The 12,528-nt window shown below is 48.5% G+C and overlaps 1 protein-coding gene across 3 annotated transcripts in view; it reads right to left on the bottom strand.

Moving 5' to 3' along the window:
* Positions 1-6,268, bottom strand: part of CHD2 (chromodomain helicase DNA binding protein 2) — a 90,265-nt gene extending 83,997 nt beyond the window's left edge. Inside the window, exon 1 of one of the 3 annotated variants that reach the window (XM_064388525.1) lies at positions 6,116-6,268. The gene's annotated coding sequence lies outside the window, so the exon portion shown is untranslated. Of the gene's footprint in view, positions 1-583; positions 794-1,083; positions 1,345-6,115 lie in introns of those variants that run through there. The other 2 variants (XM_064388527.1, XM_064388523.1) reach the window with 2 other exon arrangements.
* Between the last annotated feature and the right edge of the window lie 6,260 nt (positions 6,269-12,528).

The following is a 12,528-nucleotide window of genomic DNA, read 5'->3' as shown; positions in this document are numbered from 1 at the left end:
CATAAAGTAAGGACCTCATTTTCTAAAGCAGGACTATCATTCAAGGCATTTAAAAACCTTTGAAATCAAACCTTTGAAATCAGATAATTTATTCACAAAATGGCCACAGGTCCCTAAGCTTAAATTGCTGAAAGCTAGAAAAGTTAGAAAACTGTGCTTTTGTGTCTTTCTAGCGCATTTTTTCTTTCTCTGCTTTTCTCGCCTTCCTGAAACGAAATGACCTCAAAGACTGCTCTAATTTAGTCGTTGGAAATTGCCGATTTTAATTAGGGACGTTGCAATTCAACAGCCACACCCTGCTGCCCTGGTGGTGCTGAAAACACTGGGGACCAGCTGGGGGTCTGCCTGCTCTAGCTATGGTCTTCAGGATCCTATGGATTTTGGACCACACGTGGGAAGATATAGTCCCGTCTCTGTGCTTTTAAAAAGGGAATACAAAATGTGAAACCAGATGTTAAACCTGAGCCCCAGAGAAGCCACAGGAGCGTGAGTTACCTTCAACAGCAGCAAAGTTCTAAAAGCAAACAAAGGCATAAGGGGTTGGGATGGAAGGTTTCATCCCTCAAAGAAAGCAGTGACTCACCCACATTCCTAACTGCACAAACAAGGGAGGCAAACCCTCCTCTGGCAGTGAAGATCCTCCACATTTTCTTGTGTGGAGCAAATCCCAAGCAAAGGCGACTGTGGTGGTGTGTTAGAGCAGACACAGCACAGGAAGGTATTTTGGAAAAGGACTCTCCTTTGCACACCTCTGTGTTTATGTGCCTTCTTAAAAAAATAAAGAGTTCCCAAGTACTGCTTTTCACTTCTGAAAACACACTGAAAAGAAAAAGGGCTACTACTAACAAGCGGTTTTTAAGAGCCAAACCCATCTTTTCTTAGATACAGGGTTTTTTTGATACTAAGAGGCAGTAGTTTACTTTAAAAAATCCAAACAAACAAAAACCAATCCAAGGACAGATTAAAAAAGTCCAAAAGTTCACTGAGCAGAGAGCCAGGCAGTGAGTAACATGGATAAGGTGCTGATTCTTCCCATCAAGTTAACCATATGGGAAATTTTGACCTAGGGATGTGGAAACTCACCCTCCCAAATATCTGCGCAGTCGTTCCCATCAGACAAGGCACATTTCACTGATGGAGGACCAGCGTATTCCAGGTGATGGATGGCATGGAGCCAAGCTGCTAGACATGCCCTGCTCCATCCTTCCTGCATGGCTCTCCCAGAGGTGGGGAACACTGCAGGTCCCCAGATGGCCGGAGCATCAGTGGAGCTGCTGGGTGGTAGCAACAGAGCCTTCAGCAGCAGGGATGAGGAGGAGGTGGTGGAAAGGCTGGGTGTGAGGAAACAGGACAGAAAAGGGGCCCAGAAAGCACAGAACGTTGTTAATTTGTGAGAGAAACTGCAGGAAACCAACATCTCTTAACTGTAAACCTCAGACAGGTTGTGGTTAGGAGACAGGTGACAGTGACAGGGCTGCAGGACAGGCTATGCCTGTACCCCTGGGTAGCTGTGCCAGGGCTTTGTTGGGTGAGGTTTGTTCCTCTGTGCAATGCAGGATGCCAAAATGCCGGCACAAAATTCCCCTCTGGCTGCATACTCCATGAAGCAGAATTAAGGCTGATGCTCAGTGTGTTCCACTTTATACTTAATTTTTCAATTCTCAGGTTTCCAATGGTAAACAGACACCCCAAAGTAATCATTCATTCCTCCTGGGGAGCAACTCCTGAGGGTTCTTGGAGCTGCTGCAGAAGGGAAGTGGTGTGACAACTACCAATGTAGTTTATTGGCTGATGTTGGGAGAGACCTTGGCAGCACGAGCTGCTAGCAGGAGCACAGAACTCTTGTTAATGATAAGTATCAAGCCTCAAACAGATAAAATAAGCTATCCTAGAGCTTGAGGCATCATGGAAACGCCTGTTGCACTGACGCTGCTGCCATACTTAAAGCTAAGCCCCAGCAAGCAGGGACAGCACACAGACCAGCTCCTCCTGCTGCTGCAGATTCTGCTGGCAGCATTTGAAATATTGTAGGCATTTCAGACTACTCTCCTGTCAGGACTCCAGAGCTTACATAAAAAAAAAAAAAATAACCTGTTTATCAAGTTGCAGAACAACAGCGATCTGTCTGGTTTATTAGATGGAAAGAGCAAGAGCAGGGGAGGATTTTGCTGACAGTATTTCTACCTTGATTAAGTGACTGTTATGATCAGAGCAGCAGAAAACCAACATCACGAGCTCATTACAAGATATTTCCTTGTGCAAAGGAAGAGAAACTGCTACAAGAGATGGACTCCATGTTTTTATTATTATTATTTATTATTATTATTATTACTACTACTACTGCTACTACTGAGCATTTTGGCTGGCTTGTGCTGTTTGGAGAGCCCAGTTCTGCTAGGCCCCTTGAGAAAAGCAGCATTTGTCCCCAGCTTTCGCCATGAAAACACAACTCAAATCCCTTTTCGGGAACAAAGGTGCTTCCCAGGAGCCTGGCGTGCTGCCGGCATGCCGAGCGCCTAGCCAGGCAACGGCAGCCGGATCGGGGCTTGCGCCTCACCCGCGATGCTCCAGCCTCCACAAACAATTCTTGCCACGTAGACAGGACCGTGCAGGGTAATGGAAAATTACTGCAGGCTTTTTCTTAAAGGGCGAGCACCGCCGCTGGCGGGGAAGGCTGATCCGCATGGCGCTTGCCAGCGCGCCCCCGGGTCAGCCCGTGCTTCCTGCGGGGAGGCTGCAGCGCGTCACCGCGCACCGGGGCATCCACACACTGAAATTGCACTGACATGCCATTCCAGCCGGCTGCGGGCATCAGGAGCGCAGAGCAGCGAGCTGAGCTGCGGGGGAAGGGGGGAGCAGGGCAGCCGGAGCTGAACAAGGCAGGGCTGCCGCTCTCGAGCTGCTCTCTCCACGCGGCTCGAACCTTAGGGCGGTGAAGCTCGTACGGGCTGCTGGCTGATGCCAAAATAACCCTCCTGCTCTTGGCAGGAGCAGCGTTTTTACAACTGCCTGGCACATTCCTGCAAGGCTGCAGGAAGAAAAAAAATACCCTTAAAGAAAGAGCAAACTTTGGCAGTGGTTAAGCTATCAGGACAGCAGCAATAATAACGAAAAGGTATGGCCATGTTTACCTCTATTTCTGGGGTAAAAGAGAATTTAGTTAATAAGACAGCACTGTGCTTACCTAGCTTTTAATACCAAGCCAAAAAACCACAAAAATAGCTACAGAAGCACCCAACAATCAGCTCGAGCCACTGCACCTCTGAAAAACAGAGATATGCAGACTTACTGGTTGGGCAGGGTCTGCCCTGCCCCGGAGCACACAGGAGCTGCCCAGCAAGACCAAAAGGTGTTCTTCCCAGAAGCCTTCAGAAGTAGCTCGTGTATCCCTTACAAGTTTCATTTTGTCTCCTGCAGGAACAGACCACGCTGCCTGTTCTTGGGGTACCTATGGGGAACTGTGTCCAGCCCGCAGCAAAAATAGAAATGCAGACATGCTGCTCTTGCTTTTCCTTGTTTGCTCACTGCAGCTCCTGGTGGCCCTGGTGTGGCTCAGGATCACAGATGTTGCATCCAGACTGGTTCTAGGTCAGCTCCTGCAGCAACAGCGCTTTTGTTCTTCCCTATCTTCATGTATTAATTTGCCTGGTTTTTCTCAGATAAGCACTGGTTAAAGCCTCAACCCAAATCTTTTTTCACTCTGTTTTAGCCAGCAAATGAAAACAAAGCCCCTGCACCAAGTTAGGGGACTACTTTGTAATAGAAACTTCCTGTCCCTTAAATAGAAGCCTTTGTTGTGAAACTGTTTTCATTGCAAGCTCCACAGGGAAAGTCATTATATTTAATAGAGGTTGACCTCATTTTGTAGTCCTTGATATTAAACCTTAGAAGAGGGACACATAATTAGAAAGGGTGAGTTCTCAACAAAGGTACACAGTACTTGTTGCTGTTTCCTTCTTACCTAAGGATTAATTTAATATGTTCGGAAAGAGTAACTTGAAACAGCTTTTGGCAGATAAGTGAACTCTAAGTAAAACGCAAAGATCTGGTTTCCAAGAAGCTTTTTACAAGCAGTACACAGAAGTGAAATAAAACCCTCCAGCAGCACACAAGGCTTCCTGCAGAGCCTCCCTGGAATAGCTGCTGCAAACCTGCATTTCGGTGAAAGCTGATCTGGGTCGGAGGCTGGGGTTACATAAAGACATCTTGCACAGAGGCACAGAGGACCCGTGGTCAGGCATGGACCTGCCCCTGTGGCAGCCTCTGCTTGGCTGGAGGGAATCAAGGGAATTTTTTACTGCAGTTCCAAGGCTGTGCTCTGAGACAAAGAATGCAAAAGGGGTTTCATCTCAGTCAACACAGACAAGGGAGGGAATGCAAAGATGCCCCAGCTTTGTTAGGTTTGCTAATGCAACCTGGGTTTCCACACAGTGGACACTGTTGTCACTGCATAATGGGTAAACAAAGCACTGGCCACCACTAAATAAACACATTTTCTACAGAAAGGGAGGGCAAGGCAGTGAATGATGTGCTGTGCTGCACCATGCTGGGGCCTCGCTGAGCACAAGCCTGTGTTGGGGCTATTCACCTTAATGTGGTGTGAGTTTAAAACATCTCTTCACAGCCTGCTTTTCAAGTCACCCCATCACTTTTCCAAACTGTAGAAGTTCACTTGAAATACATATTTTCAATTCATTTTCCCAGCTCTTGTGATAGCCCCACTGCTCTCCCACCTCCTGAGCATCCCTTGCATTCCCAGTGTTCTGAGTCCTGCTGGCAAAGTGTCACCTCCCTGCTGAAACACTCATTATGTGAAAAGGACAATTTCTCGTTGAAAGGCCCAGGCTCCCTTAAATTTCCCCTTACATTCTGTGGTGTGAATGAGTGTGTCAGCTTCAGCAACCCCGAGAACTTCCTGATTTCTGCACAGTTCCCCCCTCTGCAAACAGCTGACAGCTTTAAATTCAGTTTTGGACTTGCTTTCCTGAAAAATCAAATAAATGTTGGTGTCACTAGCTGAAGGACTTTCACATAGTGTTAAACAGCAGATTCTTTTCTGTAGCCCAGCTCTCCTGGGTCGGTGCTGTGTGGAGCTGCTGGTGGTTGCTGCCCACACCCGCAGTGGGTATGCTCTGCCCTGTGGTTTGTAACAACATGCATTCCAACAGGAGCAAAGAGAAAGGCAGCTCCTCCAAAAACATCACCAGAAACTCCCCAAAGCCCACAGCATGGTGGCTTAAAGCACCCAGCCTTTGTTCCTCCTCCCTGGGAACAGATTTCCACTCCACACAAGCAAAAGGGATCATAGTAATGAAAAATGTGTGAGGAAGCCAAGAGTGGGACCACAGCAGCCTGGGACAGTCCTGGATGGGTGGGCTCTGGGGCTGGGAGGACTTTGGTGGCCAGCAGCTCTCCTTGGGGACAGACGGACACAGCATAGATAAGACACATTTACCCTTGCACCCTGCTTGGCCTCCACCCTCAGCAAGACCAGGGCTGTTCTGGCTTAGCTGGTTTTTCCTCCCTCCTACTTTAGATGTGGAGTGTTATTAAATCACGCCAAACAATTCCCAGCACACCTCAAGCAATTAACCCTATCCCATGGCAGTGCTGGCTGAGGAAAGCCCTGGACAATGTCCTGGGACTCCCGTAAAGCTGAGAGCAATTTTGCCACCCGTTCAGTGTGAAGAAGGCTGGGCTTTCTGCGTTTATTTTTGGAGCAGTAAGTTATTTTCAAAGAGCCTTTCTGTCAGGCTTAGCTGGGTGTGAGCTGCCAAGCGAGCTCCTCCAGCTCTGCGGGCACCATTAGCAGGGCTGCCCTGTGCTGAAGTGATGTCAGCACTTCCATTACAGCACCTTCCCCCTGCTCCAGCCCCCTTATAAGTGGACATAAAAAATCCACTTTTGGCAGAAACACTTGAGCCAACGAGGAAAACAGTCACCACTTTAACCTGATCCTCGCTAAACTTATCTGGCTGGGCGGAGAAAGCAGGGGTTTAAAATACATTTTCTCCCTCCCACGCCTAAATCATGAATTTTAAAATCCAGCTGTATTGCACTCAAATTACTCAAGGGGAGTTTTTTTTAGGTTGGTTTTTTTTTTTTCGTAACTTACCCGTGATAAATGGAGAAGTGATCCTTTCCCTCCTCCGCCTCTTTGCAAGCCAAACACTTGATTAAAAGTTTCCATTGTCAGTCCTACTAATGAAGGCCACAGTTAATAGTCATTTTAATTGGGCACAAATCCATTGTAGTGTTAAGGGAAGAGACTGATGTCCTTCTCATCACCCTTGGTGACACACAGCCACCCAGGGTGCTGGGGCAGGAATTAATTTAGCTGACGATTCACCAGGAGCTTCCAGCCAGCTCAGCCCAGGCTGAAACCACCCAACACCAGAGCAGGGGCACTGCTGGGTTGGGACACAGTAGAGGGGGCTGGAGGGAAGCAGGAGTGCTCATGGAACATATTTTTCAATAGTTGGCTTCTAGATCAGCTGCTGCTCAAGGACAAAGCAGCCCCTTCTCTTGTGGAAGCACTTGCTATCAAGTGGCTGTACTGTCAGTTAGAGTGATGGATTCATCCAGGCTCAAACTCCATCTTTTTCCTTTTTCCTTGACTTTTCAGCTGGATCAGTTCCATGAGCACTAGAGCCAGCACACAGAGTGCAGATGGGGGACTGAGAGGACTGCAAGATGCCTGCAGCCAGCAGCACACCAAGGACTTGGGGAAGTTTGTGTCCCTGAGCCCAGCCCACAGCATGTGCACCATGAAATCAGCAGGCAAAGAGGAAGAGCCCATAGCCTGCTCTGCATTGCCACCCCAGATGCTAGAGGAACTGCAGGAAAATGGCCTGTAAGAGGAAGCCTACCAACTCTTTCACTCTTAGAAAGAAGTTTACCCCACTTCTGGTTTCAGTATTTACACATTTTCTAAGCTCAGGATTCCTGTGTTACCCCAAAAAAGGCAAAGCCTGGAAACAGCTCAGGCTCCAGCCAACAAGAGCTTGTTCTGGTGTGACGACATCTGCAGCTCCAGACCTGCTGAGGTGTTTGGGAGGTGCAGAAGGTAGAGGTTCTGTGGAGTCAGGTGGGACAGCAGCCAGCCCAGCCCAGCCCAGCGCAGCCATCCTGCTTTCCTGAGAGGGGAATGCTGTGCTGCACATTCTGCCAGTGCCTGCTAAAACACTTCCCACATCAACTGCCCCTGAAAGACATGTTTTAGAACAGAAGAGAAGTTTCTACGTGTCTCCTGAAAACTCCTTTTCCCACTTGACCTCCAGACAGTCGGGGTAGGAAGCCTGTGAGCGTGGCCATCTGCCACCCTGCTCAGAGGCAGCTGTCTTTCAGCCCACTCATTAGTGTGCATGTCATCACATCACACACTCTGCTTGCTGTGGGGAGGGATTCTAGTAATACAGGACACAGATTTGCAGGAAATGAGGCTTTACTTCCTGCTCTTGGAGAATCATCTCCCATTTGTCTGATTAATTCTGGAGGAACATGCTAACGGGTGCACATTCCACTGCAGGACACACGTAATGCCAAACTAGCACCCGTGACAACACTTGAAAGGGGAAACTGGTGTTTTGGCTGCTGTGCTCCATCTCAAGCCCCAAACATTGGTACCCCAGTCTTACCCTGCTGTCAGCAGGGCTGTGCTGGTGAATGGCAGCACCAGGGCTTGTCCTTTTCCACCCAGGAACTGCAGGTTTCCCTTTGCATTTGGCAAAGCTTTGCTATGACCTGCACCTGGCTAAAATTCCAGCTCCCCAGGGAAGAATGACACATTATCCCAAGTAAACAAAAACCCTTTCATGGAGGAATGAATGTCAATACCAAAGGTGGCTGAGAGATTAAAATAGTGCTCAGAGGATACCGGCTTTCCCTGGGGACTTTGATTTCACCTCTGCTGCTGTGGTTTGGCTCAGCACTGGAATTTATTCCTGTTAAATATGTACCTAATGAGACCAGTGACCTCCTGGGAGAGTTGCATCAGTTTTCATCCCAGCTGTTCCAGTTAGAGTTTCCATTAAAGAACTGGTTAATATGTGGCCCACTGGTCCCATTTCCTTCTTCTAGCTGGGTCTGGGACTGCTCCAGCCCCTAAACCTTTACCTGCTGCTGGCTGGGGAGATTTGCACAGGCAGGTCCACAACTCAGTCCTGTTGTCACTGTGAAATGCTGAGGTCCCCTGTGTGCCTCATGGAAGTAACTATGAAATACAGAGAGATTTAATCAGTTCTGAAATGCCATTTCTCTGCCATGAACTTTGTGCCCAAAGCTGAGAGGTGAATATTGCTCTGCTACGCTGAGAAACAAAACAAACCCAATGTTTTTCCAAATCTGTTTATGAGATTGAAATGTAAGTCATGGCTTTAAGGTATGTATTGCAGGCTTTCTTCTTTAAACACATAAATATTTTATCAGTGAATATTCTGTTTCAGCAGTCAGGCATGAGCTCACTCCAAAGGCTGTTGCAATTGTGAGTTGTTGCAATTTTGAGCTAAGCAGTCATTTGGATTGTGCAATTTCCTAGTGTTTGAGAATATCCCAACATGGAAGAAACAGCAGAAAATGAAAAATGTTGTTTTCTTAATCAAATTGATACCAGAAGACTTAAATCCCTCCTGTTCTGAGCCAAGGATAAGAATTTTTTTCAAGGATTTTCTTCTTAAAAAGGAGAAAAAAGAAGATCTGCTTGTCTGACAATGTTTTCTGTCCAGCACCAACCACAACAGGGCACAAACATCTGGTATATAGGGAGAGGTCAGACCTGAAACCCAGCCAAAACCAACACAGAGTGTGAAAAGGAAACACATCTTTGTCATGTACTGCTTTGTCCACAGCAGTAAATTGGAAACAAGACTTTCCTATTGAGAAGAAAAAAAAAATTAAAAACCAGGAAAAAAAACCACAAGAAAAATGAAGTAATGAAAGGGCTGCTAAAATCTGTCTCATTCAGTGTGTTAACAGCCAGGAGAATTGAACTACATCAGATATTTAAATTAAATATTCAGGATGAAATAAAGCAAAAAATATGAGAGAAAATACAACTAAGCTCCCACAGATCCATTTGGGGATCCCAGAGGACAAAGGCAGGAGAGCCTTATTTTACCACCCAGCAGGAGCAGCATGAAGTCCTTAAATCTGGGGCCTGCTACATCAAACCCTAATCTATTTTAACACTCCTAAATCAAAATCTAATCCACTGTAATGACCCTAAATGAAACTCTAATCCACTTTAACACCCTGCCAGTTGCACGACATTGCCCTTATCAGTGACTGGAGCTAAATCCCACCCACACCCATTCCCAGCAAAGCACAGCCCAGGGTGATTGAGGGTGATGGAAGGGCACCTCCGGAGTGGCAGGAGAGCAGCTCTGCCAGAAGGGCTGGGGGATGCTGCTGGCTGTGAGAGGCTGGCCGTGACCTGGCCATGTGTGCTGATAGCCCAGAGAGCCAAACACAGCCTGGTCTGCATCCAGAGGAGCGTGGGCAGCAGGGCAGGGAGGGGATCCTGCCCCTCTTTGGTGAAACCCCCACCTGCTGGGGGCCCAGCACAGGAGGGAATGGAGCTGCTGGGGCAAATCCAGAGGAGGCAATTCAGATGCTGACAGGGCTGAAGTACCTCTGCTCTGGGGACAGGGAGAGAGAGTTGGGATGTTCAGCCTGGAGGAGCTTCAGGGAGACCTTAGAGCCCCTTCCAGCACCTAAAGGGGCTCACAGGAAAGATGGGAACCAACCTTTCACAGGGCCTGTCGGGATTGGACAAGGAAGAATGGTTTCCAACTGTAGGGGGTTGGAATTTACATTAGATATAAGGAAGGGGAATTTTTATAACGAGGGTGGAGAAACTGGCGTAGAGGTGGTGCATGCCCCATCCCTGGAAACATTAAAGGCCAGGCTGGATGGGGTTTTGAGCAGTCGGGTGTAGTGGAAGGTGTCCCAGCCCATGAAAGGTTCCTCTCAACGCAAACCATCCGTGATTCTATGGTTCAGAGCAGGGGCAGCTCCGCGGGAGCCGCGGCATTCCCGGGATGCGGCGCCTCCCTCTCCCGTCCCGCTGGAAACGGCTGCTGCTGCCCCCGCGCGGCGGGACCGGCCCGGGAGCCGGGCACCCCGCTGCCCTCCGGGACCGGGGAACCGAGAGCCGGGCACCCCGCTGCCCTCCGGGACCGGGGAACCGAGAGCCGGGCACCCTGCTGCCCTCCGGGACCGGGGAACCGAGAGCCGGGCACCCTGCTGCCCTCCAGGACCGGCGGGGCCAGTGCGGGGGGCTGAGCCTGCCTGAGAGCTGTGCCTCTAAGCTCAAGGGCATAAGGAGCTATCTGTCCAGCTCTCTCTCCAGCTATCTATCTATTTCCTGCCTCCCTGATCACCAGAGCAGGATGTCAGGCATTGTGGGCCTTCCCTTCCCTTCCCTTCCCTTCCCTTCCCTTCCCTTCCCTTCCCTTCCCTTCCCTTCCCTTCCCTTCCCTTCCCTTCCCTTCCCTTCCCTTCCCTTCCCTTCCCTTCCCTTCCCTCCCCTCCCCTCCCCTCCCCTCCCCTCCCCTCCCCTCCCCTCCCCTTCTTTGGATCAGAAGGGCAGCAATACTTTCATCTGATTTTTTTTTTTTTTAATTTTTAATAGGAAATTCATTATCACTGTGGCTCTGTCTTGCACAGCTTTTGGCATTCTGTAAACTTCTTGAAATAAGGGAAAATTTCCCACCTGCAGCTCCCTAAGGGATGTGACAAGTGTGCTCTTCCTGTCCAATGCCAAGCTCCTCCAAAAGCTTGTGTGTGTGTGTGTTATTTCTTCTTGGACTAAATGAATGCACACCCCACATGGAAGCTCTTTTAACTATTAGATTTATAGAGCGTCACTAGATATATAAACCCAAATCACTGCAGTTAAACAGCCTGTGAAATTCCTGCAAGCATATGAGAGAACACATGAGGACAAAATGGTGAGCACAGCTTTTCCCTGGCATTTTTAATGCCTGCAGCAAGCGTTGGTTCCCCAGCAGTTGGTGCAGAGAGAGCTCCCTCTCCTGCTGAAAATTCTCTTTAGCCCCTGTCCACCCATGGGAGGCGTTCTGTTAGCCAGCATTTACAGGGATCAGGCCCATGGCAATGACAGATGCCATAAAAAACCACATTTAAATGGACATAGACACACAGTACTGATAATTTTGTTGATCTCCTGTACTATTTGCAAGAGAAAAAGTCAGTTTTTGATTTTTTTTTCTCCTACTGCAGAAAGACTATCTCTGTCAACAGAAATCATCCAGCTTGCAAACAATTCATCTGAGAGCCTGTCACTTCACTAAAAAAGCCAGAATACCCTGGAATAATTGTATTGTCTGCTGCAAGGGGTCAGTGATTTGACAGTTGTGAGCAGGTGAGATGCTCCTGTCCGCAGGCAGTGACCCCGAGCAGTGCTGAGGCACCAGGTTTGCACTGCGAGCTGCAGCTGACGCAGGGAGGATTTTCCAGGAGCATCCACGTCCAATCTCATCCAGAGTTTCACTGTCACAGTGTCTCCTATAAATAGGGGAAATGCTCCTAATAGGTAGCAAAGCGAGTGGGATTTCAGAGCAGCTGGAGAAATCACTGAGCCTGCATGGAATGGCTCTGTTACACCAGGCTGCACCAGCAATTCGACTGGCTGTTTATACTGCTCTGAAGATTTTGCTATTTCCCACTTTTTTTTCTTTTCATTTTTACCTGATTTGTAACTAATAATCCTAGCTTTATAAAACAGGAGGTGTTGACATATGGTACATTTTAAAAAGCTCTCTTTTCCAAGTGTCAGAAACCCGTCCATCTTACCAAAACACAGCCATGGGTGTAAATCCTCCTCAATAAAGAGGAGGCGTTCAGAACAGCAACTTGGGTGTAACAACAGAGCTGATTGTAACACAAGGTTTTCACTTCCTAGGGACATTAATAAGGAAAAGAAGGAGCCAGTGACAGTAACTGAATCAGGCTGGAAGGAAAATTGGTTGATTTTTTGGTGTGAATCAGCAATCCAAGAGGAGGATGCTCCAGGGCAGAGCTGGCAGCAGCCCTCTGCCTCCAGGATGCAGCTCAACCCTCTGGGCTGTCTCTGCTGCAATGTACAACAAAACACAGAGATCTGAGAGTCCTTGAGCAGTCTGAATGCTCAGGGGCTGCAAACAGTGAGGGTCCCATTGCTGTAGTGCAAAGCGAGATGCAATCCCCCAGATCCTTCTACCCCCACTCATCTGAACCTCATCCAAAAAATCCAAAGCTCTCAGCTCCCTCAAGGTCTCTGCCACCCTGCTCTGTGCCCATATCCAGCTTGCCCTCGGGGTGAATCCGTGCTGCAGGAAGTGTTTTCCATGGATTTAACAGATGGGTGAGCTGAGATAGGGGGTGAAGTGTGTCATTTGGGGCAGAAGTGGAAAGGGAGGTTTGTTGTCCCACTCCTCCTCCATCGTGACCACCCTCTCCATCTGTTGACACTTCAGCACACGATGCCAATTCCAGTGTGACTCCGATTAGTCTGCAGAGTGCTGCATG

Source organism: Passer domesticus, chromosome 14, assembly GCF_036417665.1.
Source record: "Passer domesticus isolate bPasDom1 chromosome 14, bPasDom1.hap1, whole genome shotgun sequence".
Taxonomy (NCBI): Eukaryota; Metazoa; Chordata; class Aves; order Passeriformes; family Passeridae; genus Passer; species Passer domesticus.
Note: the sequence above shows the minus strand (reverse complement) of the source record. Positions and strands in the feature narration are given on the sequence as shown.